The sequence below is a fragment of the Eucalyptus grandis genome, chromosome 6 (genome assembly GCF_016545825.1).
Source record: "Eucalyptus grandis isolate ANBG69807.140 chromosome 6, ASM1654582v1, whole genome shotgun sequence".
Taxonomy (NCBI): Eukaryota; Viridiplantae; Streptophyta; class Magnoliopsida; order Myrtales; family Myrtaceae; genus Eucalyptus; species Eucalyptus grandis.
Window position 1 is genome coordinate 15,960,893 of NC_052617.1, and position 27,240 is coordinate 15,988,132.

At 39.9% G+C, this 27,240-nt stretch overlaps 1 pseudogene; it reads left to right on the forward strand.

The window, feature by feature from the left end:
- The first annotated feature begins 308 nt into the window (after positions 1-308).
- Positions 309-22,368, forward strand: LOC108960478 (annotated as a pseudogene).
- The last annotated feature ends 4,872 nt before the right edge of the window (positions 22,369-27,240 follow it).

A 27,240-nucleotide genomic window follows, 5' to 3' on the forward strand; every position in this document is an offset into this window, starting at 1 on the left:
AAGTTTCTAAGAATCATGGAATTTGGACTCCGCCTTTGATAAACTATATAATAAGCTAAATCTGAGACGTGATCATAGCAAACTCAGAGGAACGGAAAAGACCATTGTCACTGGAAGAACAAAATTAGGCAAGAGAGTTGGACAAAAGCTTTACTACTCCATTCTATCCCTACATTTGAGGAAGATTTATGGTTGTCTCTCTCTCTCACTTTCAGACATCACTCTCCGTCTCTCACTCGCTCTCGCTCTCGCATGTAGACGTTCAGGAGTGAAAATTCTTCGTCCACTCTCCCTATTTTCGTACGTAAATGCATGAAGAAGCTAAGACCACTCTCATAACAATCATCTCTCTCCGGGTTGATCTTGAGACTGAGATGATGAGGAATCTCTTATCGGCTCCATCTCTCTTCTCTGTGCTCATCCTTCTCTGCACTATTCACTTTGCTGCTGCCTCCACCCTTCTGCCCAACGACGAAGGTGAAATTGTTTTTAAAAAGAAAATTCACCAATCTTGTACTGCTTTCTTCGTACTGATCCTTTTCCATCTTCTGTTTTCCGCTCGCAAGTGTAACGAGTTTCTTGTGCTTTCTTTTATAGGTTAAAAAACCCACCAATTACTTATGTTCAACCTCGAGTACACGAGAATCTGACCTGGTTTGTGCTTGTTTCGCATGATATATTGCTGTCTCGTTTGACTTGTTTTGCTCTTTTCTCTTTCAGTGGATGCGTTGAGAGAAATAGCAGAGACGTTAGGAAAATTGAACTAGAATTTCAGCGCAGATCCATGCGGGGTCGAGGGTGGATGGGGCGCCAACAAAGTGATTGATGATAAAAATAAAGATGCTGTCACCTGCAAAAATTTCTGCGTCGACAAAAACACCGTTTCCCATGTCATCAGCATCTCTCTCTCTCTCTCTCTCTCTCTCAATTTCATGAATTTTTATGATCATAAACTCCTAGCTAGACTTTGATATTAATCGTGCGATTGGGCACCAATCTCTTTATAGAGATGACTGGTTGACATGCTAAACACTAAACCGAGTCTCTTTGCATCGTATCAGCATTTCATCGAAAGAAATTTGGCCCGATTTTGGGTCGAAATGTATTGACAATAAATAAGTCATTTATCATATCAAAATTACTCATGAAGTAATCAGAAGCATATTATTAATTGCCTACACTATGATTATATAAATTTTCATAATTTTTATTGATACAATCGCGTGTTATGTGCTTAACATTTAAATTGAGATCATAAATGAGTTTACCATATTTTTAGTGATTAAAGTGTTAAACTCAAAAATCACAATCGAATATCAAACTGATGATTGTTATGCTCCCTTTAATTGTAGAGGTAAAATGAGAATTATGATTTTATCATTTCCTTATTACATATATGAGTTTTATCAGTGCACAGAAGGCTTGTGTTTTTAGTGGTGTATGCTTCTCTTGTGTGTATATATATACATATATGCATAAACAAAACCTTTTCTCTTTTGAGGCAATTTTCGAAGAGTTTTATCGCGTAGAATCGATTGATGTACTATAGCCATTTTTTAACATCATTTTGATGCCTAATTTTTAAGTAAAGATAGAATAAGCCTTCGTGCCATTGCGAAAACAGAATTCTTAAGGAGCAGTCTCTAAACGGTACTCTTCCGCCTCGACTCTTCAGATTGCCTTTCCTCGAGAACTTGTAAGCACTCTCTCTCCATTTCCCCTTTCTCCATTTTTGATCTTCTTCTTCTTCTTCATCACCATTATCGTCACCGCCGTCTGTCTCTATAAATAGTGACGTCAGCTGGAACTACCTGAACGGCACGATTCCTAAAGAATGGGGCTCTACGAAGTTGCGCAACATGTATGTGCTCTCCCCCCCCCTCTCTCTCTCTCTCTCTCTCTCTCTCTCTCTCTCTCTCTCTCGCGAGCGTATGTTCTATTTGATTGGGAGAAACGCGATGACGTTGGTGCAGTTCTCTGCTCGGAAACCGATTGACTGGTCCAATCCCGAAGGAGCTGGGAAACATATCCACACTAGAAGGATTGTAAGTGACCACTCATCCTGACGCTCGCGTTTGGCCTCTTCGCTGTTTCAAATTTGATTGATGTTTCAAGATTTTAACTTTCTCATTGTGCTCAGAGTCGTCGAGATCAATCTGCTCTCTAGACCTCTGCCTCCAGAGCTCGGGAACTTGTCGCGGTTACTTCGATTGCGAGTCTCTGGATGCAAATTTCTGTATCATTCATTGAGTTATTTTTTCGCTGATGATTTTGTGTCTGGCGAGGGGAATTTATCAATTGGAGTGATCTGTTGAGATATCATCATTCAAGTTCAATTGACCAACGTGATACCATTGAGTTTTCTTGTTTCAGGTGCCTTACGTCAAATAATTTCACCAGGGAGCTGCCTCAGAGATTTGTTGAATTGACGGCATTACAGGACCTGTTAGTTTCCAGTTTCCACAAACTCTGCCAATATTTATATATTTCTATTCTTTCTTCTTCATATCAATCTTGTCGTTCGATGCACTGTAGGCGACTTGGTGATAATCAGTTCACGGGAAAGATACCCAATTTTATTCAGAACTTGACAAATCTTGAAAAACTGTAAGGCTTAATGCTTCTTCACCTTTTAAGTCGGTCTCTATAGATATACCCTCAAGCTAATTCAATCTATGAATTGTATCATCAGGTTTATTCAAGGAAGTGGGTTGCAAGGGCCAATTCCTTCTGGGATCTCACTTTTGGAGAAATTGTCCGATCTGTCAGTATGGAAGTTTGGCATTTCAATTTCATCTCTCCTTTCTTTAAAATGGTATCAATCTAATAAATTTTCCTATTTGATTTTGATATGCAGGAGAATAAGCGACCTCGATGGACCCAATTCCCCAGTTCCACAACTTCAATGTAAAGATATTAAGACATTGTGAGAGCACTGCCCCTCCACGAATAGTTTATTTAATGCAAGAGAGCCAAATCGTCTTGGCAATGTGACAATATCGGTGCTTTTCCCTTATAGGAATCTTAGGAGCTGCAATCTTATAGGAGGGCTACCTGGTTATCTAGCAGAATTGACGAACTTAAAAACATTGTGAGTGGAAAACGGCTTTCCCCTTTTCCTATTCCAAGCAGAATAAATAATTTTACCCTTAATGACTGAAATTTCTACTAGTTTACGGTTGACTATTGGCTGCACTTAAGGAACCCATTTCAGATGGCTTGAAGGTCCCTTACTGACTTCAATGGTGTTTTGATCTTTTCTGTTGATATTGATGAATTATGAATTGTGATGTGGCATTTAAGTGTTTGGTGATTGTGGCCTCTGCCTTAGAATATACAGTTTGTCCAGAAGTAGATGGACATTTTCTTTCTTTGTTTTCACTTTGCTAGGAATAAAAACCACAATAATTCCTACCTTGGTTGTGATGCCCATTTTGTCTATTTTACTAACTTCAATGGAGGCTTCTAGTGGTTGATCATCTGGAAATCTTCCTTCTAGTGGTTTACATACTCGAATCTCAGCCCCACAATATCTAACTGGATTTTTATGCTTGACTGTCGTATGTTTTTAAGCCATTACATTCTCTGTTTGGATGAAAGCATGGTTTCAAATGCATCTTTACACAAGTATATTCTTCTTATTCATCTGGTCATCTCTATAAGATTTTATAAATGCTACATTTAACAGCAATTTTTTGCCATTCTGTCATCATCAGCCATCAATGCTTATTCTTTGTGGACATTTTGAATAACCAAATTTCTGTGGTTCTGTGCAGCTTATCATATACTCCATTTCCTTTTCTTTAGGTTTGACTAGGTTGTAATTTCTCCATTGATAATTGTATTGGACTGCAGAATCATGCCTTCCTGTTTTTTAAAATCCTCACTTTATTTTCTATTTTTTATTCACTCAAGCTGATATTATACTTTCTAAGCACCCTGATATTTTCTTGTCATCCTTTTATTGATGAATAAAATGTTATGAAGGAGATATGTTCATTAAATTATGATTAGCTTTAGTTTTGTTCCTCTTAGATAAATAGAATCTCTTGATTTGAACTATAATATGTTGCATTCCAGGGAATGCATTCAATTTAGTGCCCGAGTAGCATTTCTAGTTGTATAAATTAAAATTTCCAAGTCGTAAATATGATTTACGGCAGAATTTATGCATATTTACAGCGTGTGACCAACTTGATGAACATTTGATTTTATGCGATGAATGCTTCTGGAAATGATTGTCTACTATAAAGCATAGGCACCTAGCACTTGACCTGTATGTCTGAACATCTAAAGTGGACTTGCAGGTTCAGTGATGCCGTCTGTGTTTGTACAATCCTCCTAAGTATACTAAGAGTGTCCAGTGAGAGTTGGTTAAAACTGTATTATCATTCTATTCGTATCATTTCCATTCAATTGTTTTGCAGAGACCTCAGCTTTAACAGACTGAGTGGCGAAATCCCCAACTCCTTCAGCAACTTGGTAGGAGTAGATTATATGTAAGTATTTTGATGCTGAACCTAGGCTTCTTTTTCTTATTTTTTATAAGAATCTAAAATCTCAAATTGTTCCGTTTAGGCCAAGCTATAGGCAACTCTTCCTGTAAAGTAGTCGAGCTATCAATAGAACTTAGACCACGATAACATGTCCCATTTATAACCCTTGAACCTGTTATCTTGAATGCTTCTTATATCACCATCCATATCTTACAATGATTTCGGTTCTGAATTTGTGATTATTATCAACTAATTATTTTGGTGGGACTCTAGTCTTAGAGCAAACATAGATTGATGATATTATGTTCCTTAAGGAGCACAATTCACAAGTTTCAGTAGTGTTACTTGTTTACGCTATGTAGAAAAGAATCTGTATATTCACTTATCATCATCAAGTGATTACATGGTGTGTATATATATATATATATTTAAATTAGGTGAGAAAATCAAGAATAGAGGACCTAATCTCTATCAGTAGCTAATTTACAGCCAACAAAATCAGATCACAAAATCAAAAAATCTAATAATATCACATAATATCCCAAATGATTTGGGAGAGATTATAGGAGATTTTCCAACGCTCCCCCTCAAGTTAATGAGTGAATATCTTTCATGCCCAACTTGCTGATAATCTCCTGAAATCTCAACACTGGTAGACCTTTGGTCAATACATCTGCTAGCTGATCTTTGCTAGGAGTGTAGGGAGTACTGATCAAACTAGATTCAAGCTTCTCCTTTATAAAATGCTTGTCTATCTCAATATGCTTGGTTCGATCATGCTTAACTGGATTGTGAGCAATGTTGATTGCTGATTTACTATCACAATAAAGTCTCATAGTTCCTTTGTGTTCCACTTTGAGGTCTTCAATGACAATCCTGAGCCACAAAAGTTCACATATCCCATTCGCCATCGCCTTGAATTCAGCTTCAGCACTTGATTTAGCAACCACATTTTGTTTTTTACTCCTCCAAGTGACAAGATTTCCCTCTAGAAAAGTGCAATAGCCAGATGTGGACCTTCTATCTATTGGTGACCCAGCATAATCTACATCAGTATAGACTTCAAGATTCAACTTGTCACCCTTTTTAAACAAAATACCTTTTCCAAGAGTAGCTTTGAAGTAGTGAAGAATTTGGTAGACAACTTGCATATGTTCTTCTTTAGGATCATGCATGAACTGACTTGCAACTCCCACAACATAGGCTTTGTCTGGCCTAGTATGAAATAGATAAATAAGCCTTCCTACTAACCTTTGATATCTCCCTTTATCAACAATGCCACTCTCTTTGTGTCCATTCATTTTATGGTTTACATCAATAGGAGTGCTCACTGCCTTGCTATTGGAACATCACGTTTCCTTGAGAAGATCAAGTACATACTTCCTTTAGTATATAAAAATACATTTCTTAGAGTAGGTCACCTCAATATGAAGGAAGTACCTCAACTTTTCAAGGTCCTTGTGAAAGTGCTAGTACGAACACTTAGAGGGGGGTGAATAGGTGTTTCAAAGAAGTCTTGAAAAATAAATGCGGAATAAAATAAGTTGTGAGCAAAGTCTGAATAAGGATTAGAGTCTGATAAACAAGCCACTAGACTTTTGGTAGATGTTCAGAATCTATTATGTGATGAAACAGACTTTTGAAATAACCTGTGAGTATGCAATAGATTTAAATATGAAGAGTTAAGGAAAGAGAATGTTGCACACGAAATTTAGTGGTTCGGCTTAGATCAAGTCTACATTCATTCTCTCACGCTAACAGCCTTCTAGTTAGATTTCACTATGTGAACAACAAGAGATTACAACTTTGAGTGCAAACACTTAGTGGTAGATCACACTATCTCACTAAGTCACTCTTTTGGTATTTCTCTCACGATTACAAACATTTAAGATCACCGAGACAAGTGTATGATCAAAGTTCGCTCAGACTTTGGAATTATAAATTCTACGCTCCGTCTCTTACTTGCTCATCGGTCCTTGGTCTCCTTAAATACTCATTCACTTCCAAACTAGCCGTTGGACAGTATCTTAGAGAATCGTCTTCCAATCTACTCATATTTGTATCTAGAAGATTTAGTAGCCGTTGAGTGACAAAAGTAGAATCCCAAATTGATTCTGATCACCCATACAAACAGAATCTTGGTTTCCATAAGTAGAGCTTCTTCATTTAGAAATTTCTTGTCTTCAATATTCAATTGCCAATCAATAAGATTGAGTCAATCAAATCTATCTTGATGTAGAATCCAAACCAAATCACTAGCCGTTATATGTTTGGGGCTTGTGTTATGTTCTGTCAAGTTGTCTCATTCTGAACATGCTTTGTTCTGAATCTGTTACGTTCTGAACATGTGTCTCATTCTGGATGAAGTAGAGTCTGAGTGTCTTCTGTCTAAAATAGACTTTATAATCTGGATGGAAGTCTGAATAAGTCCAGCTTCAGAATAAAATCTGCCTTATGGTTCTTCCAAGTATAGACTTTGATAAAATCATTTACACATTCTATCATATGCATAGTCTATTACTCAACCATTAAACACGTTAGTAGTCTTTGATTTATTTTGTCATCTTCAAAACATTATAAGGGATTTCCCTAATACCTTGATCTCAAATTGTTGAGCAAGAGTGCTCTTAAAGAGACTTTTGTTCAACTTCATTATTACTAGTCACAACTATATCATCTATATATACAAGTAGAGCTGTGACCATACCTTCATTTGAATATTTGATGAATAGGGTGTGATCCCATCTACTCTGCTTGTAACCCATCTCAAGCATTGCCTTCGTGAACCTTCCAAAACAAGCTCTTGGGGACTGTTTGAGACCATATAGAGCCCTTTTAAGTCGACACATCTGATTGTTTCCAAAATCCTTCTCAAAACCTGGTAGAAGCTCCATGAAGAGTTCCTCCTCCAAATCTCCATGTAGAAATGCATTCTTCACATCAAATTGTTGCAAAGACCAACCAAAATTAGCTGCAAAAGAAAGTAGTTTCCGTCTGTGTTCATCTTTGCTACTGGTGCGAAGGTCTCTTGATAATCCACCACACAGGTTTAGGTATACCCCTTTGCAACCAACCTTACTTTATACCTCTCCAAGGTGCCATCAGTTTTGTACTTAATGGTCCATGGGTTCCTTTTATTGGAACTATGTTCCTATTTATTTTTGTTTCGAATTGGGCCGGTCAGAGGACTCAATGGACTTGATGAAGGACTAGGTGAACTAAGAGGGCTAGGACTTGATAGAAATGGGGAAGGAGACGAAGGTGGATTGGACGAAATATGATTGAGCGACGCACTAGGTAGTGAAGGCAGTGGTTCAAACCCACTATCTTCATTAGGAGTCTCCCTTTGAAGATAGTGGTTGGAAGTAAAAAATGATTGGTTTTCATTAAAAGTGACATCCATAGAGATAAAAACTCGACATGTTAAAGGGTCTTAACATTTATAACATTTTTTAGTATTAGATTATCCAATAAAGACACTTTAAAACTCGAGGGTCGAGTTTGTTTCGATTGTGATTATGAATATGCACAAATGCAACACAACCAAAGACCCGAAGGGAAATGTGATATTTATGGGAGACATCACAATAAAAGGTAGACAAAAGTTGTAAGGGACTTTTATTTCCTAAGGTTTTGGAAGGAACCCAATTAATAAGATATGCTAAAGTTAAAACAGCTTCCTCCCCAAAAATGCTTAGAAACAGACATTTGAAAGAGAAGAGCCCGAGTAACTTTTAGAAGGTGCCTATTTTTCCTTTCAACTACTCCATTTTGTTGAGGGATATCAACACAGGAAGACTCATGAATAATACCCTGAGTTTGGAAAAAATAGTCAAGATACTGATTGAAATATTCTTTCCCATTATCAGACATAAGTCTAATAATTGACACCCCAAATTGATTGACTATCATTTTATGAAAGTTTTGAAAAATAGATTAAACATTAGGTTTGTCTTTCATAAGATATAGCCATGTATTCGAGTACAATCATCAATAAAAGAGACAAACCACTTAGCTCTTGTAAAATTAGCAATTCTAGATGGACCCCACATATCAGTATGGATAAGAGAGAATGGTGTTGAAACTATAGCATTATTATTCAAAGGAAATGAAACACGACGGTGTTTTGCAAGTTCACAAACTTCACAATGAAGATTTTCAACAGCAACGTCTTTAAAAATGGAAGGAAACATAGTCCTAAGAAGACTAAATGGTGGATGTCCTAATTGAAAATGGTGAAGCCAAATCTGAGACGAGTGGATAGGATTACAAGAGTTGTAAGAGGTATTATATCCTACAAGAGACCAACCACTTCTGGTCGAATCCTTAAGGTAGTAGAGCCCATTCCGTTCCCTGGCAAATCCAATCATCCTCCCCATTTTTAGGTCATGCAAAATGCAATGATTAGTAGAGAAAAGCACCTTACAATTCAAATTTTTGGTAAGTTGATAAATGGAAAAGAGATTGGTGGACAGCTTAGGAACATGAAGGACATTGTTAAGTTTAAATAAGGGATTTGGAATTATGGTTCCTTGACCAGCTATAGTAACAAGAGATCCATCTGCTATGGTAATATTCCTATTTTCTGGTGATGGTTTATAAGTTTCGAATTTAGTGGGATCATGTGTCATATGGTTGGTTGCTCTTGAATCAAGAATCCACAAATAAGGATACTGAGAAGCTGTTGAGTTTTCAGAAATTAGACACGCACCTGACTGGACTAATGAACACATATCAGAAGACTTAGATAGGGAGTCAAGGAGAGCCCTGATTTTACCAACTTCTTCTCTGTTAAGTATCTCCTCATTGACAAGTTTGTATTGGTCCGTCGGGGCAACTTCACCTTCACTGGTCATGCGCGCTTGCAGCTGTCTTTTAGCTTTGCTGAGCACCTGTGTTCTTCCATGAAGCTTGAAGCAATTCTCTTGTATGGCGTGGTTTCTTGCAGAAACTGCACCATAAACCTTCACTGCCCGTTGTCTTAATTAAATCTGGTCTCTTGTTTTTATAAGGATTTGTTTCCTCCTTAATTGCTTTCATGGAGGATCCTTCGGTGTGTTGGTCTTCAAGCATTACAATCAGTTGGCTTTCTTCTCCTCTGACAGTAGAAAAAACTTCATTCAAGAATGGTAGTTGTTTCTTTCCGAGAATCTGAGCTCAAATCTAGTCAAAGTTTGCATTCAAACCTACCAAAAACTTAAAGATCCTATCTCTCTCCATATGGTTTCAGAGAGTATTAGTATTTTCAAGACACCTCATCTGGATATTCAGATTGTGATCTATTTCAAGCCAAAGACCTCTCATGAGATGATAGTGTTCCGTAACGGAACAATTACATTGTTTTGTTGTTGAAGCCTTCATCTTGAGTTCATATACTACTGCTGCATCTTGGACTTTTGAATAAGATTGACGAATAGCCTCCCATATGTCCTTGGCAGTAGGGAGAAACATGTAGTTTTTGCTGATTTCAGGTTGCATTGAGCTCCACAACCATGACATAATTGAAGAATCTTTTGCATCCCATGTCTGAAACTTGGGATCACCTTGTCTTGGACCAATGCCTTTTAGATGACTGAGCTTCCCTTTTTCTTTAAGAAATTTCCTCACAATCTGTGCCCACTGAAGATAATTTTTTCCATCCAATCGGTACTCCTTCATGTTGGGAAAATCTCCAATCTCGATGAGTTGGATTGATTCTGAACAGAGGACCCAATTTGGTCGGAGACAGCCTTCCCTGAATCTTCCATTCCAGCAACTTTAAGGACAGATTATAGGGAGAGACTAAGAAGGGATCGAGAGACAAGGGTGGTTATCACACAATTGAAGGCTGGCAATAAGACTGGTTAAGTCAACAACAAGGCTGAAACAAAACAGCAATGATAAGGCTGAAAAAAGGCTGCAATGAAGCAACAGTAATGAAAAAGAAACAAAGGCAGGAAATACATATCAGAAAACGAGGCTCTAATACCATGTAGAAAAGAATCTGTATTTTCACTTATCATCATCAAAAGATTACATATATATATATATATATAGACACACACACACACACATGATTAGAGAACCTAATCTCTATCAGTAGCTAATACAGCTAACAAAATCATATCACATAATCAAATCAAATCAAATAATTTCACATAATATTCTAAATGATTTGGGATAGATTATAGGAGATTTTCCAACACACTAGAATAATTAATTGGATCAGTGTTACTTAAGCATTTGATAGTTGTATGTGTATACTTAATGCATGTCCAGTGCACCTATTTTTTTTATGTATAGGAGATTAATGGGGGGTAAGTACATTATCAGTGCCAAAAGTTATGTACAGCACTCACTTTGGTGCCAAAAGTTTATTTTGGATTACTTAAGTGCCAACAAATTTGAAAAACTATCATTTTAGTGCCAACGCCAATCAAATTGGCTGGAAATCCGACATTGTACCTTTTTATTAATTTTTGAAGCTGACATGGCTCATCGGAGAGTACAATCGGCATCCAAACAACAAAACGACGCCATTTGGCGTCTTTCCCCCAACTTAGAACCCTAAATCCTCAAATTGCGAGAGAGAGAGAGAGAGAGAGAGAGAGAGAGAGAGAGAAGGCATGTCGTCTTCTTCCCCAAAAAACAACACCAGTAGCGGCACCAGCAACGGCACCAGCAGTAGCAACAGCAGTGCACCAGCAATGGCACATTCAACCCCTTTTCTTCCTCCTCCTCCTCCGCCCTCACCTCCTATTCTTCCTGCCACTTCTTGCTTGAGGAACAATCTCAGTCTCTCCTCGCTCACCTGGTTGAGCAACTACGATGGTGGCCGAGCAACGATGGCTGAGCGATGGCGGGTGAACAATGGTGGCCGAGCGGCGAACGACAAAGAAACCCTAATTTTAATCCCCATATGAGCTACACAGCTTCGTTTTTGTGAGGATGTCCATGTATGATGGCAAAACAACGTCGTTTCTTGAGGAGGATGGAAAACATCATCGTTTAAAAGCCATCGCAACTTTTTTTTTAAATATAAAAAGCCATGTAATTAATTTGGCCGGAATTTCTCACTGGTGACACCAAAGTGATCGTTTTTTCTTCAATTTGGCATTTAAGTGATCCGACAGAAACTTTTGGCACCAAAGTAAGCATTGTACACAACTTTTGGCACTACCCCGAGACTAATGATAGTGAAAGTCCTTAGACTCTCTATCTAGTTCTTTCCACAACAATGGCCCTAGATTGTTTGGTGAGTGCAGTTCTTACCTATGAAGCACGCATGCGCTGTCCGAGCTTCTGTGTCGTGTCCAACACGATGGGACACGTGGTCAATGCGTGTCAAATTTTTTGACATGTGGTCAACTTTTTTCAACATGTTTCGACACGCGTGTCCAAGAGAGGATCATTGAAGAAGATGATGGAGGGTGGAGACGAGGGCAAGGGAATGGAGGCAACGCCATGACGATGAAGGAGGGCCTACTATGATGGAGGGCCGGTGGCAAGGCCGAGGCTATGGCTACAAATGAGGAAGGGCTGGAGGCGAGGCAGTGAGGCGACTAAAAGAGAGCAGAGAGGATCGTGTGAGGAGGAGGAGGAGGAGGTTGTGGTTAGCGGGTGATTGGGGGAGGGAGAAGAAAGGGAAAGAACTCTGGAGGCGGAGAGGAGGGAGGGGGGAAGAGAAACAACGGGTGATACCGATGGGAGGGGTAGAAGAAAGGGGAAGAAATTAGGGGGTGTGACATCCCGATTTTCCAATTCTGGTTTTAATTAAATAAGTCGGGCATTTCATCTTCGCGTCTATAGCTTTCTTCTCTGAGTTGGCCACTCACGAGATAACTAGTCTATCAGGTGAAGCTGTTAAGGAATCTAAACGCAATAGACTTGAGAATTTGACCATGAATCGGCTACTCGACCGTATTAATCTGCAAGGATCATTACGACACTGTCAGAATCGAACAGAGATCAGTAATAGGTCGATTCGACTGAGATATGTGATTAGAGTGTGGGTGATTCCACCTGATCGCAATATCCTCGTCGACCGGCACTAGACCGATTCTTCTGTCGTTTTGGGTACCCTGTGTGCGTAATCGAAACCTCGAGATTTCTACGACAATCGAGAGTCGCCAATGTGTCGAAGATGCACTTTGTGGCCTGAAAATAATCAACCACAGGTCAATTGCACAGAAAATTCCTAAAAGCTACCCGGTAGATTAGGACGCGCTAAAGTCGCGCCAGATTGAATTTAACCGTGAAATTGAACCCGATTACAGAAATTGGAAGTTCTATTAAGTCACAATTCATTTTAGGAATGTCAACTCATCTCCAGAAGATCTTTCTACAAACCGAGATTTTTGGCAGAAAAAGCAAAGTAAGGCTGTTTATGTTCGGGATTGTCAGAGGGCCGTTTTTAATCGAATCTTCGGGATGCAAGTTGGATCATTTGACGGGGAAATGTCATGAGAAGGCCGAGGAGACATGGGTTAATTTAATTAAGCTTCAATTGGATGGAATTGATTGAGAATTAATTGAATTTGATGTATAAATGTATGAAATTCGTATACCATGGGGGGAGAGCTATTTTGCACCTATTGGCAAGGTTGTGGAGGAAGCTTGAGGAGAGAGAGTGGCTGAGGTCATGTGATGTCATGGTGGGGGCAAAGCCAATGAGAGAATGGCAAGTGTTGAGCTCTAAAGAGCCCAAGGAGACCCCCTCTTGCTCAGCAGCCTTCTTCTCCCTTAATTTGTGGCTTTCTCCATTGTTGTTGAAGGAGAGAAGCTCAGCAAAAACCAGAGAAACCGAGCAGCAACGGCCCTCCAATGTCGCATGCCCATCAGACTCCATTTCCTCCTCTGTTTTCTCCTCGTTCCAGTTTCTGCTCCAGCCGACCTTTTTCCAAAGATCCGAGTAAAAAGTTAACTTCCCGGTTGAATCAGTAAACAAGCCACCCATCGCCGCGAAGACAACATCCAGGCCGTTCTGAAGCACTTCGCCGATCGCCGGAACGATTCTCCGGATGTCCCGAAATCCTGAGAGAAGCTGCCGCTCGCCGGACCGTCTGGACTCGCCCGGTTCCGCCTGTTTCGGGTTTTCTTGCTGTTTCGCCCCTTTCCGACCCTTCCTTTGCCCATCCCAACCTCCTACAAGATCCCCAAGACCCCCGGGAGCCATTGGTTGCCAACCACCCGCTTGCCGGAGCTCCGATCGGCCCGTTTTCGCCGTTGAAGTTGCTGGTTTCTTCTCTGCAGTTCAGCCCGGATCGACGAAGCGAGATAACCGAGAAAGCCGTGAGGTCTTCGAGGCCCGTTTTAGGTGTCTTCCTGGCCTTGGTTGGTGTCGCTGCTTTGGGGTTTATCGACTGCCTTGGTGTCGTGGTCGCCGTGAACTCACCGGCGCGCAAAACCGGTGAGTTTATCTTCTAATTCTTGCTTAGTGAGTTAATGACGCTTAAGGGGTGTTTAGATTAGTCTAATTAGGTTTATGTGATTAAATTAGATTATTTTAATGTAAATTAGATTAGTTGTATGATTAGTTAATGGATGTTTAATTAGGGCTAATTGTATGATTAAATTAGTGTAATCTTGTTTAAGCCCTAATTAATTATTTTTAATTATTTATTTATTTCGAATTTTTAAATATTATTTTATTAAATTATATTATTATAATATAATATTTAATTATTTAATTTTCGGAATTAAATTTAATTATTTAATAATTTCGAAAATTATGCCTAGGGATGGCCAATCGTTAGAATTTCGCTAATCGCAGCAAAGTGCGGTCGGTTTGTGTTAATTGTAAGCTTAAATTGAGAAATTGAGTTATTGATGATTATTGTTAATTATTCCAAAAGTGTGGAATTGAGTGATATTGATGAAGTTGTGGTATTTAACTTGAAAATACCCGGTGTTAGCTTTTAGCACCGTAATTGGTTTGTATGACCAGTTTGAATCAATTGGATTGATTGATTGATTGAATTGAGGTATGAGTTGGTTTATTATTGAATGATCAGCCTTGGCGAGCATTAGTTTATATATATGTATCCGCTTAGGCGAGCAATTATGATATACATATATATATATATATATATATATATGGCAGCTTCCTCGGTGAGCTATAGTATACTATATTGAATATTATGGCAGCTTCTGGTGAGCTATAGTATACTATATAAATATTACGGCAGCTTCTGGTGAGCTATAGTATACTATATTGAATATTGCGGCAGCTTCTGGCGAGCTATTATATTATCTATCAGCTACAGCTTTGGAAAGCATATGTCGTATTAACGACTGGTTTGATAGACGGTATAGAAAGATAGATAATGTGATGGAATTGAATCGTTGCGAATGATTGATTAATTGAATTGATAGACCGATATAAGTGTCGGTAGTTTCAGCTTGTACGAGCATTGCTTGAATATGAATTGTACTGACGTGCATGAAAGGGACTGAGGAGAGGTAAGTCCTCTATCCTATTTGTGTGGCTAGAGCGCCCTGAGGCGTATTTTCTTCCTAATTGAGTTTTAGAGGGTAGCACTCGCTGAGACGTAGTCTCATACCGGTTGTGGGATAATATTTCAAGTCCCTAGATGACGGTCGTGGAGGACCGGAAGTCCTGGAGTTCGGCAGGTGGAGGCTGAAGAATCGGGGAACGTGTCTGACAAGTTGGTCATAGGACAGTTCCCTAATTGTTGAGCATGTCTATTTTGTAGACAATCCAGTGTTGTATATAAACCTATGTGTTTATAATGAAGCTCATTTAATGTGATTGATTGCCTGCTTTTCTATCCCAAGTTAAATGTTGTCAGGGGATTTGTTTCGCTCCCGCATGCGTAATAAAAATGAATGGGTCGGCGACGTGTCCTGGGAAGTCGCATTTCTATCGACCACGAGGGATGTGCGCGCGCTCGGAGGATCGGGCGTGACAAAATAAGTCGGGCATTTCATCTTCGCGTCTATAGCTTTCTTCTCTGAGTTGGCCACTCACGAGATAACTAGTCTATCGAGGTGAAGCCGTTAAGGAATCTAAACGCAATAGACTTGAGAATTCGACCATGAATCGCTACTCGACCGTAATCTGCAAGGATCATTACGACACTGTCAAAATCGAACAGAGATCAGTAATAGGTCGATTCAACTGAGATATGTGATTAGAGTGTGGGTGATTCCACTTGATCGCAATATCCTCGTCGACCGGCACTAGACCGATTCTTCTGTCGTTTTGGGTACCCTGTGTCCGTAATCGAAATCTCGAGATTTCTACGACAATCGAGAGTCACAAAGGTGTCGAAGATGCACTTTGTGGCTTGAGAATAATCAACCACAGCTCAATTGCACAGAAAATTCCTAAAAGCTACCTGGTAGATTAGGACGCGCTAAAGTCACGCCAGATTGAAATTAACCATGAAATTGAACCCGATTACAGAAATTGGAAGTTCTGTCAAGTCACAATTCATTTCAGGAACGTCGACTCATCCTCATAAGATTTTTCTACAAACCGAGATTTTTGGCAGAAAAGCAAAGTAAGGCAATTTTTGTTCGAGATTGTCAGAGGGCCGTTTTTAATTGAATCTTCGGGATGCAAGTTTGATCATTTGATGGGGAAATGTCATGAGAAGGCCGAGGACACATGGGTTGATTTAATTGAGCTTCAATTGGATGGAATTGAGTGAGAATTGATTGAATTTGATGTACAAATGTATGAAATTCGTATACCATGGGGAGGAGAGCTATTTTGCACCTATTGGCAAGGTTGTGGAGGAAGATTGAGGAGAGAGTGTGGATGATGTCATGTGATGTCATGGTGGGGGCAAAGCAAATGAGGTTTAGACAAGTGTTGAGCTCTAGTGAGCCACCAAGGAGGCCCCCTCTTCAGCAGACCATCTTCTTCCTTCATTCATGGCTTTCTCCATGGTTGAGGCTTAGGAAAAGCTCAAGAGAACCAGAGGAAACCGAGCTCACCAGCCCCTCCATCGTCGCACGCCCGGAAGGCCATCGTTGGCCGTTTTGCTCCCTTGTTTTCCCCTCGTTCCAGTTTCTGCTCCAGCCGACTTTTCGCCAAAGATTCGAGTGAAAAGTCGACTTCCCGGATGAATCAGCGAACACTCCACCCACTTCCGTGACGATGACATCCAGACCGTTCCGGAGCACCCCACCTCTTGCCGGAACGATTCTCCGGCCATCCCGAAATCCTGAGAGAAGCTGCCGCTCGTCGGACCGTCTGGTTCCGCCCTGCTCCGCCTGTTCCGTGTTTTCTTGCTGTTTCGCCCCTTTCCGACCCTTCCTTTGCCCATCCCAACCTCCTATAAGATCCCCAAGACCCCCGGGAGCCGCCGGTTTCCAACCACCCGCTTGCCGGAGCTCCGATTGGCCCGTTTTCGCCGTTGAAGTTGCTGGTTTCTTCTCTGCAGTTCAGCCCGGATCGAAGCGAGATAACCGAAAGCCGTGAGGTCTTCGAGGCCCGTTTTAGGTGTCTTCCCAGCCTTGGTTGGTGTCGCCGCCTTGAGGTTTATCGCCCGCCTTGGCGTCGCCTTCGCGTGGACTCGCCGGAACGTTAATCCGGTGAGTTTATCCTCTAATTCTTGATTAGTGAGTTAATGACGCTTAAGGGGTGTTTAGATTAGTCTAATTAGGTTTGGGTGGTTAGATTAGATTATTTTAATGTAAATTAGATTAGTTGTATGATTAGTTTAATGGATGTTTAATTAGGGCTAATTGTATGATTAAATTAGTGTAATCTTGTTTAAGCCCTAATTAATTATTTTTAATTAATTAATTATTTCGAATTTATAAATATTATTTTATTAAATTATATTATTATAATATAATATTTAATTATTTAATTTTCGGAATTAAATTTAATTATTTAATAATTTCGAAAATTTTGCCTAGGGATGGCTAGGTCGTTAGAATTTCACACCGATCGCGAGCGGTGCAGTTGGTTTGTATTAATTGTATGTTTAAATTGAGAAATTGAGTAATTGATGATTATAGTTAATTATTCCAAAAGGTTGTGGAATTGAGTGATATTAATGAAGTTGTGGTATTTAACTTGAAAATACCCGGTGTTGGCTTTTAGCACCGTAATTGGTTGGTAGGACCAGTTTGAATCTATTGATTGATTGGATGGAGGATTGGTTTGGGTTATTGTTGAATTGATAGCTTTGGCGAGCAGTTGTTTATATATGTATCAGCTTGGTCGAGCAAATATTATATATATATATATGCTACAGCTTCAGTGAGCTATTATATGAGCTACAGCTTTTGAGAGCTATTATATCAGCTACAGCTTTGGCGAGCTATTATATTATCTATCAGCTACAGCTTTGGCGAGCTATTATACTATCTATCTATACAACTTGAGCAAGCTACCGTTTATATATTATAGTTTCGGAGAGCATGTGTCGTATTAACGACTGGTTTGATAGACGATATTGAATGATAGATAGTAATGGTTGATAGATAGTACGGATTGAAATGGAAAGATAGATAGTATGATGGAATTGAATCATTGCGAATGATTGGATTGATTGAATTGATAGACCGATGTAAGTGTCGGTAGTTTCAGCTTGTACGAGCATTGTTTGAATATGAATTGTACTGACATGCAGGAAAGGGACTAAGGCGAGGTAAGTCCTCTATCCTATTTGTGTGGCTAGAGCGCCCTGAGGCGTATTTTCTTCCTAATTGAGTTTTAGAGGGTAGGACTCGCTGAGACATAGTCTCATCCCGGTTGTGGGATAATATTTCAAGTCCCTAGATGACGGTCGTGGAGGACCGGAAGTCCTGGAGTTCGGAAGGTGGAGGCTGAAGAATCGGCGAAAGTGTCTAACAAGTTGGTCATAGGACAGTTCCCTTTTTGTTGAGCCTGTCTATTTTGTAGACAATCCAGTGTTGTATATAAACCTATGTGTTTATAATGAAGCTTGTTTGGTTGTGATTGATTGCCTGCTTTTCTATCCAAAGTTAAATGTTGTCAGGGGATTTGTTTCGCTTCTGCATGCGTAATAAAAAAATGAATGGGTCAGCGACGTGTCCTGGGAAGTCGCATTTGTATCGACCAGAGTGGGATGTTCGCGCGCTCGGAGGATCGGGGCGTGACAAGGGGGCCTGGGGGTTGGGTGGCATGGGGGTGAGGGGAGGAGAGATAAACAATAAGTGATGGCCCATCACTGATGGGAGGGGGCCAAGGGTGGGGGTGGCGTGAGGGGAGGGGGAAGAGAGAAATGAGGGAAATGATAGGTTGGGGGACAAACCGAGGGAAAGAAATCAAAGGGGTGGCATGGGGTGGGAGAGAAAAATCCAGGAAATGATAGGTCGTTGGGGGAGAAAGGAGGAAAAGAAACTGAGAGGGGGTGGGTTTGAGGTGATGCGGGGAGAGAAATGAGGGAGGGAAATAAATTTTGGGAAATGAGGGTTTGACAAAAAAAAAGGAAGAAAATAATTTTGAACAACAATGTTATATTTTGTTAAAAAATAAATAGATTAGCTAAAAATAGTTTTCAAAAATAAAAATACTAAAAGTTAAATAATGATAAATTTTAATTATTATAGAAGATCATAGATTTTTTTAAATAAGTTGATTATAATTTTTTGTTAGTCATTAATTTCATCTATAATTTTTGTTAAATTTAAAAGTATGTTATCAAATATGGGTACGCATTAACTATTAATATGTCTTTCAAATTTCCTAGGAATAGATATATTAATATTATTAGTGCAAATTCATTGTAAACTCTTTTTTATTATTTATTTGTGAATTTGAATCAAATTAATCAATAAAAATATTTATTTAATATATAACGTGTCCCAACATGTCGGAATTCTCTATTTTTGAGAAATACCGTATCGTGTCGTGTTGCGTATCCGTGCTACTTGGATTCTTACGCACTATTAAGAAGGTCTATAGATAGGACCTTGATATCTTGTCCCTAGTCTTGAAAATGATGAGAAACTGTAGTCCCAAGTTTCTAGGACTGTTTAACAATGGTACATATTTCCATCTTTCTGCTCAACGATTGATTGTATGACATTGGCACATCTTCCCTATTTATTTATTATATGCCTTAGAAGGACATGAACATGATCGCGAGGAAATAGTTAATAAGCTAGTACGCCAGTATCCTTCACCGTATTCGGCTTTGTGTACTAGTGTTATGATAATTTTTCTCCACGCACTCCAAGTTTGACCAGGATCAAGTTTTTCCTGTCATTGATGTCATTTATCTTTCATCTCCCGCTGAAAGCTCCATATTGATATCATGAGTTGACTGATTTTTTTCTACAACACTAATGAGTAATGCTTTTAATCTGCGAAATAATGTGTGTTCAAGGTGTAACTCTAAAAAATTTTGGTTTGAGTGTGTAAAATACATGAGGATGACTCAATCAAATGATCTTGTTTAGCTATCTGACCGGAAACCAATTGACTGGAGCAGTCCCTGATTGGATCCTGGAGAAAGCAGAAAATGTGTAAGCTTTGCAGCCTGAAGAAATGTCTTGCTTAATCACCAATTTTCTTCTATTGTGCATTCCCATCTTGCATCTTTATGGTTTGCAGCCTATGGAGTAAAAGGAAATATCATGAGTACCTTTCTCCTTGTTGGGATCTGTTATTTGGAAAGTTATATGTAAGACAGGAGGCTGATTTGTATAGTATACATAAAAGAATATTAAGTGGATTTTCTTGTCAAGTGAGCCTCACTTTCTTCTATACAAAAAGCCCTTCTCAGCTCTAAATATTTTGAAACCTCTTGGAATGATAAAAATAACATTTGGAAAAATTTAATATCCTATAATTCCTCTTTGAAAGTTTGTCTAATGCATCTCCTGCATAATTTGATTAGTTGCTCGTGCTATTTCTTGCTGATAACAATGTTTATGGGTTTGTGTATTTGAGAAACTCTACAACTAAAATGAGTGTACCTAGGAGAAAGTTATTATTATCATAAGAGCGTAAGAATGAAGCTCTTCGGAGGTAGTTTAAACATTTAAATGGTGGTCTGGATATTTTCTAATAGGAAGATCCGACTTAGTAATTGTTGGAATCCCAGTTCTATTTTTGCCTCTTTGCCTTATACAACACGTCTGTCATACTGTGCTGTGTAAAAATGTGTATATGCACTCCAACTAGTTCTATAGTCTATGTTCACTCCAATTAGTCTTTCTCCTTTGAATATTTAAGATTGGATATCTTCAATACAGATTAAACATTACTTTCATCAGCTTGTCACTTTTTTCGCCTTTCAACTTGCTCTGCCTGTCCATATTTTGCAACTGATCTACATTTTTGTGCATAATAATTATCTGATGGGAATGACTTTTAGTGTATTCTTGAAATTGATGAAATTTTGGAAACGGCTTACAATTTCTCTGTGTAGTGATTTATCATACAACTCCTTCACTGCTGGAGGCTCAGGATGTCAAAATCGATCTATGTATGTACTATATCCTTCAGTCTAAGTCCATGGCTCCCCTCAAGGGTGCAGTTTTGAGTAACTTATAATCATCTATGTGTGTAAAATTTCCTTTTCTCTACTGAATGTTGATTTTGTCTTTCTCAACAGCAACTTGTTCGCAAGCTTGGCGGTTGACAATGCGTATGTTTAAGATTAAATTTTTCACCAAGAGCTTGGTTTTCGAGGACCTGCAATTTAATTATTTATGTACGAACGATGGAACTTTATTTAGAATTATGATGATTATAACTTTAAAATCTTTACTGACTTGCTCAGAACCTCTTATACTGCCAGAAGTGGACTTGTCTCATGTTTAAAAAGTCAGCGTTGTCCAAAAAGTAAGTTGATCTATTGTATATCCTATCATTATCATCAGATCCTGATACTGCATCATACTGTGTGTATTTTTGCATCAAATTTATCTCCTTGTCAACTCTCCTCTTGGCTATTGTATCAATCTTTGATGGTTAATGCACAATTGCTCTAGAAATTTCAAAAGCCGCCTCCATGAAATAGTTTGTTGCTCATAAACTTGGGAGTTTCCATGTGATTTTCCAATAAGGGAATGCAAGTTCATTTAATGTGTCTGGAAAGTCCACTCCATACTAAGAAAAAGTGGAAAACTTGATTTTTCTCTTTGTGGCTGTTTCTTTACTCCATCCAGATCGGTATAACCTCTTCATAAATTGCGGTGGGAACAAAGTAACAATAGGTCGCAACACATACAGCAATGATACAGAGGTGCCTACAGCTCCAAAATTCTTCCTGAGCGGAGATAACTGGGCCTACAGTAGCACTGGTCACTTCCTTGATGACAATCGGCCTACAGATAAATATGTAGTCTACTATGGATCCGAACTGTCTACGAATGATGCCCAACTTTACAAGAGCGCACGATGTTCTGCTGTCTCTCTAACTTATTATGGTTTTTGTCTGATGAATGGGACCTATGATGTAAACCTTCATTTTGCGGAGATATTTTTCACGGGCAACGAAAGTTATACAAGCCTTGGAAGGCGAGCTTTTAATGTTTATATACAGGTAAATTTTGGGCATTACGTAGTGCTACTTCTAACATGTAAAGTGTATAAAGCGTTCAATATGTTATGGTTGGGAAGTTTATCTATATATCTTGTATTTGCAAATCATGGTCTGATCACAATTTCTAAATTCTATTGAGACTGAAAGTTTCACCTTGTTCAGTGTGGAGACACTCATTCTAAATCGGATTAAACATTATTTCAGGGGAAATTGGTGTGGAAAGATTTCAACGTTAAGATTGAAGCAGGTGGAGTTGGAAATCCAGTCACGAAAACTTTTACCGTGACAGTGATTGAAGGCACTCTGGAGATACGCTTCTATTGGGCTGGGAAAGGAACCAATGCTATACCTACGCGAGGAGTCTATGGTCCTCTTATATCTGCTATCGCCGTCTCTCCCGGTATGTAGACAGACACTTCCTTGTTTCACTTGGAACTTCTCCGTTGAGAAAGTTACTAGTATTCATATTAGAAAAAATAGCCTTGTTTTGTCTTGCACTCGAAGTCATCAATAGGCTATACGGTTACTTGGTTTGGTTGCAAATGCCCACTGTTGGATATAGACCATTAGCATCTGTTACTATTGATCAGATCAATTTCCACAGTAGCTGACTAGGATCTATTATTTCTCTCTTAAGAGGTGAAAATTGGCTATGGTTTGCTTTGGCTTCTTTCTATCTGAGCATGTTTTCTTTGTGTATCTCTAATCCTGTTGAAGTGTTATCTCATATCCATTGACAATGGATCCTAAATGCTCTTTATATTCATATAGTCTGTTCTACCTATTAGCTTAAACTTTTAGGTTGAACTTTCTAACGTGGTATTATAGCCAATGCTATCCCTTTCGCAAATATGCATGGTCAAAACTCCATGTGAATGGGCATAGTCAAAATTTCACATGCAGTTTGACAATGGGTATGCTCTTTATATTCATGTAGTCTTCTCCATCTATTAGCTTACCCTTTTGCGTTGGACTTTCCAACAAATCCTCTATTCAAAATATAAAACAATAACCTCGTTGACCAAGAAGCTACAAATATTTTTCTGCATTTATGTCTACCCAACCGAATAGTTTTGGGTAAATATTTATGTGTTTTTTCTTCACTGCAGGCTTTCCAACCACACTAGCATCAGCCAGCCTACCAGTGTCAGCCAGACTACTAGCGTCAACCACCAGACCAGGGAGGCCCGGCCGAATGTTGGCTGGCCCGCTGCCCAGCCGGTCGCTCAGCCCACTGATTGTCTCTGGCCCGCTGCCATCACTGACTAGCCCTGGCCTACTACCACCAGAGTTGGCCAGCCCACTGATTGTCCCTGGCCCGCTGCCACCATTGATTGGCCCTGGCCTGCTGCCACCGTAGTCGGCCAGCCCACATTGTCCCTCGGCCCGCTGCCACCACCGATTGGCCCCGGCCCGCTACCACCAAAGTCAGCCAACCCACCGATTGCCCCTAGCCTGCGCCACCGTAGTCGGCCAACCCACCAGAGTCAACTGGCATATCTACTGGCATAGTAGTTGGGATTGTGGCTGCTATAGTTTTTATAGCTTTCCTTATCCTGGTTATCCTTTGGTGGAGAGGATGTCTTGGACATGAAGATAAAATGGCACAAGGTAGTTGCTTTCCTGGAGCCTAGAGTCTGTTATTTAGCTCACACATATCTGTTAAGAAATTTGAGAACGCTATGCACTCCGAATACATATTCCCCGGGAAAAGTGCCAAAAAAGTCATAAACCTTTTGTCTTTGTGCCGATTTAGTCCTAAACCTTTTTTTGGTGCCGATTTAGTCCTAAACCTTTTTATTTGGTGCCGATTTAGTCTTTCCGGCAAATCTAGCCCGAAAAATGCCTACGTGGATACAAAGACAGTGCCGGCCATCCTACGTGGCCGAACCGGCGCCGACATGGATGCCTGAAATCAAAACGACGCCGTTTTATTAATAAAAAAAAAGACCTAGAACCTTCAAAACAAAACGGCGCCGTTAAGAGCTCTTACGTTTTCCCTTTTCTCACTTGCCTCAAATCGTCTTCAACGATGGAGGAAGAACCCCAAATCCCATCTGCCCAAATCGATTCAATCTGAACTCAAATCCAAGGAGTTTGCTCAAGCCAAGTTGCTCTTTGATCGAATCGACTCCCCAATCTAGACCAACCCCTTCATTTGCCCAAACCCTACGATTTGGCCTTCAAAATTGCAAAGACTCGACTGACCCAATTCGAGTCGCCACCCGATTAACCCAATTCAAGTCGCAACAGGATTCGACCTCACCGAACACGACAAAGTGTTCCGCCATGGCCGCGCCGTTCTTCTGGACGCCTTTTCAGCCCTACGTTTTTCAGGTAAATTTCTGAAACATTTTTCCTAGGAATTGCGATGGAGGATAGAGGTTTTGTTTGCTTTGGTTAGAGTTCGGATTCATTTTCCGTCGACCCCTTTTTAGCTCAGGCCACCGCGTATCAAGCGATCATTTTCTTGCGACTGAGATTTAGTGAATTGAAAATCGCGGAGCTAATCGTTTGGAAGAGGTATTGGTGTGTTGCGACAAGTGGAGAAGAAGTTCTGCACTTAGTACTATCCATTTCAGTGAATCAGCATCTTGGGATGAGTGGAACTTTGAGTTTGGTCGGGAACGAGGTTCCATGATTCGAGTTTGGGGGTGTTGGCATGAGAAGCAGTAGATTTCTAAGTCGGTTTGTTAAGGTGAAAATGGTGCTTGCTGCATTTGTGTCGTTGTTAGTTGGTTTGTATGATTTGTATCACTTTTATGTGCATTACTTTTCAGCTAATGACCTAGTGGAATCTATTCGTACATTGCAGTCATTGGAAAAACTGCATCTTTGTTGGTTGGATTGTATGATTTGTATCACTTTTAGGTGCATTCCTTTTCAACTAATGACCTACTGGAATCTCTGTGCATTGCAAGCATTAGAAAAAGCAGAACATGAAGAATATTTTCTTGGGAGTATGTGATGAAATGTGAGAACATCATATGGGATAATAATTCAAAAATTGTGATCAAGTTTCTTGAGAAGATCAATGGTAAGAGGTCTAATTAGCATTCCATGTAGGCAAAATTATAGATCCTCTATGCTCTCGAGTGATGTAAGTCCAGTGACAATGTGGGTTATTTTGACTCTTAAAAAGGCTAATTTTTCTTAAACCTTTATAGAAAGTGATTAGTTAGTTTCTCTGTTAAAAAATTTGGATATAATTTCTACCCATGCTTGTGTGACTGGCGGTTGCTCATCTTAGACTTCTAGTTTGTAAAGTTTTCTGGTCATCATCCAATGTGCACTCTCTTGTGGCTAGGTTTTTTAACGGACTTCTAGGATTGACAACAAGAGGAGATCAGTGAATTCATGACGATATCATCAAATTTGTCACAATCAAGTGACGTCGCTCCGTCCAATTGACAACAATACGTATGTATTTTGCTATTGTGCGTCAGCCCAACGCCTCCGTCCAACACTTGGCCTAACGTCTTCGTCCAAGGATTGCCCAACACCTCCATCCGACGCTCGCTGAGATTCGCCTAGCGCTTGCTTGACGCTCACTCAACGTCTTCGTCGTCTTCTTGAAATTGCAGTGCTTTATATTTATGTTGAGGGTTTAGCTGTCTTGATTTCACTTCAATTTTATTTTAAATTTCATTGACATGGGTTTGTTGTAGTAATGGATTTGTGGTTGTTGAAGTGGTTTATTTGAAATGGCTGGGCAAATTGCTGACATGGGTTTGTGAATGGTCTCGTAGAATGTCTCTGTCTCGCCTAGAATTTTTGGTATTATTGCTGCTTTTGGCTTATTTGAGAAGAATATATTACTTTGAGTTGCTGCATTAAGTTCAGATCGACAAAGTTTGTTAGGTATATGGAGTTCCTAATATACTCTTCATTCTGATTTCTCAAAGCTCAACTGGATCACCTAATTCTCACAGCAATTGCAACAATTAGACTACACTCCTCCCATCCAGTCACGCCCCAAACCAAGTTGCCTTTTCTTGAAGTTTGGATGTACATCAGTCATTTGCTCAATCTTCGTTACTATATTCCCGGTTCACCTTTTCAGTGCAGCATCCATGTCCAGTTCTTCCTTGCGCTTGAAAGCGTCATCAAATCCAAACTTGTTCTTCAGCAAATCAACCTTTTTTTCCCGAACATAACAGCAAGCGAGAATTTTAAGTAAATATAAAATCGAGAAGAGAATATTAAGCAAATTCTATCCAAGGAAACACTAGACAGATGCGGGATGATTACCTTGTCACGCCCCGAACCCCGAGCGCGCACATCCCACTGCGGTCGATCAAATATGACATTCCCAGGTAGTGTCGCCGACCCCATTCATTTATTATTGCACAAGCGGAACATATTATAAAACCCCTGACAATGAAATACGGGATAGAAAAGCATGAAGCAAAACCACAACATAACACTTTCATGATTAACAGAATTACAAACAGAGGTCTACGGCCAAAAGTCTACAAAAGACCGGCTCTTAAAAATGAACCGTCTTACGACCTACAAGTCGGACACGTTCTCCAATCCTCATGACTTCACCTCTGCAACTCCTCAAGATCAACCAAAGTTATCTAGCCACTCCGTCCACCAGGGACCTGAAATTGTAATCCCCAAACCGGGATGAGACAATGTCTCAGCAAGTTCAACCCCCTAAACCCCTATTAGAAAGAAAATACGCCTCGGGTGGCCTAGCCACATCACACAGAGAACTTACCTCGCCTCAATTCCTTCCTGCAGGTTAGCACAATTCAAATCACTCAATCACATATAGTAATAGGAGCTTAAACAACCAGAACGCATTCACTTTCATATAACCAACAACCGCGGGGGTCCTGATTATAAGACTAAATCGTTATGACACGTCACATTCCATGCCACACAATTACGTCCCATAATCCGACACATCAACAACACTCAACATGCATTCCAATTGTTATTCACTGCCACACAAGGGCATAGCCTACTCGCAGTTCGGCTATCTACTGACATATAGCCAGGCATCGCCTCCCCACCTTGGAGCGCGGCTTTGTTAGTACGTCGACGGCATTCCCGAAGGAGCATGGGCCCAGAATCTACTGCGACCCGCAACCACCGCGTGGGCATCCCATATAGGGGCAAGTCCGGCTCAACAGCCCAGGATGATTCCTCTTAATTATCACATAGCCAAATCATACTCGGCCCGAGACACTTTGCATTTCACCCAATGCTTCCGCTTAAAATAGTGATCCCGGCCATTTTTCTTCATATTAAAA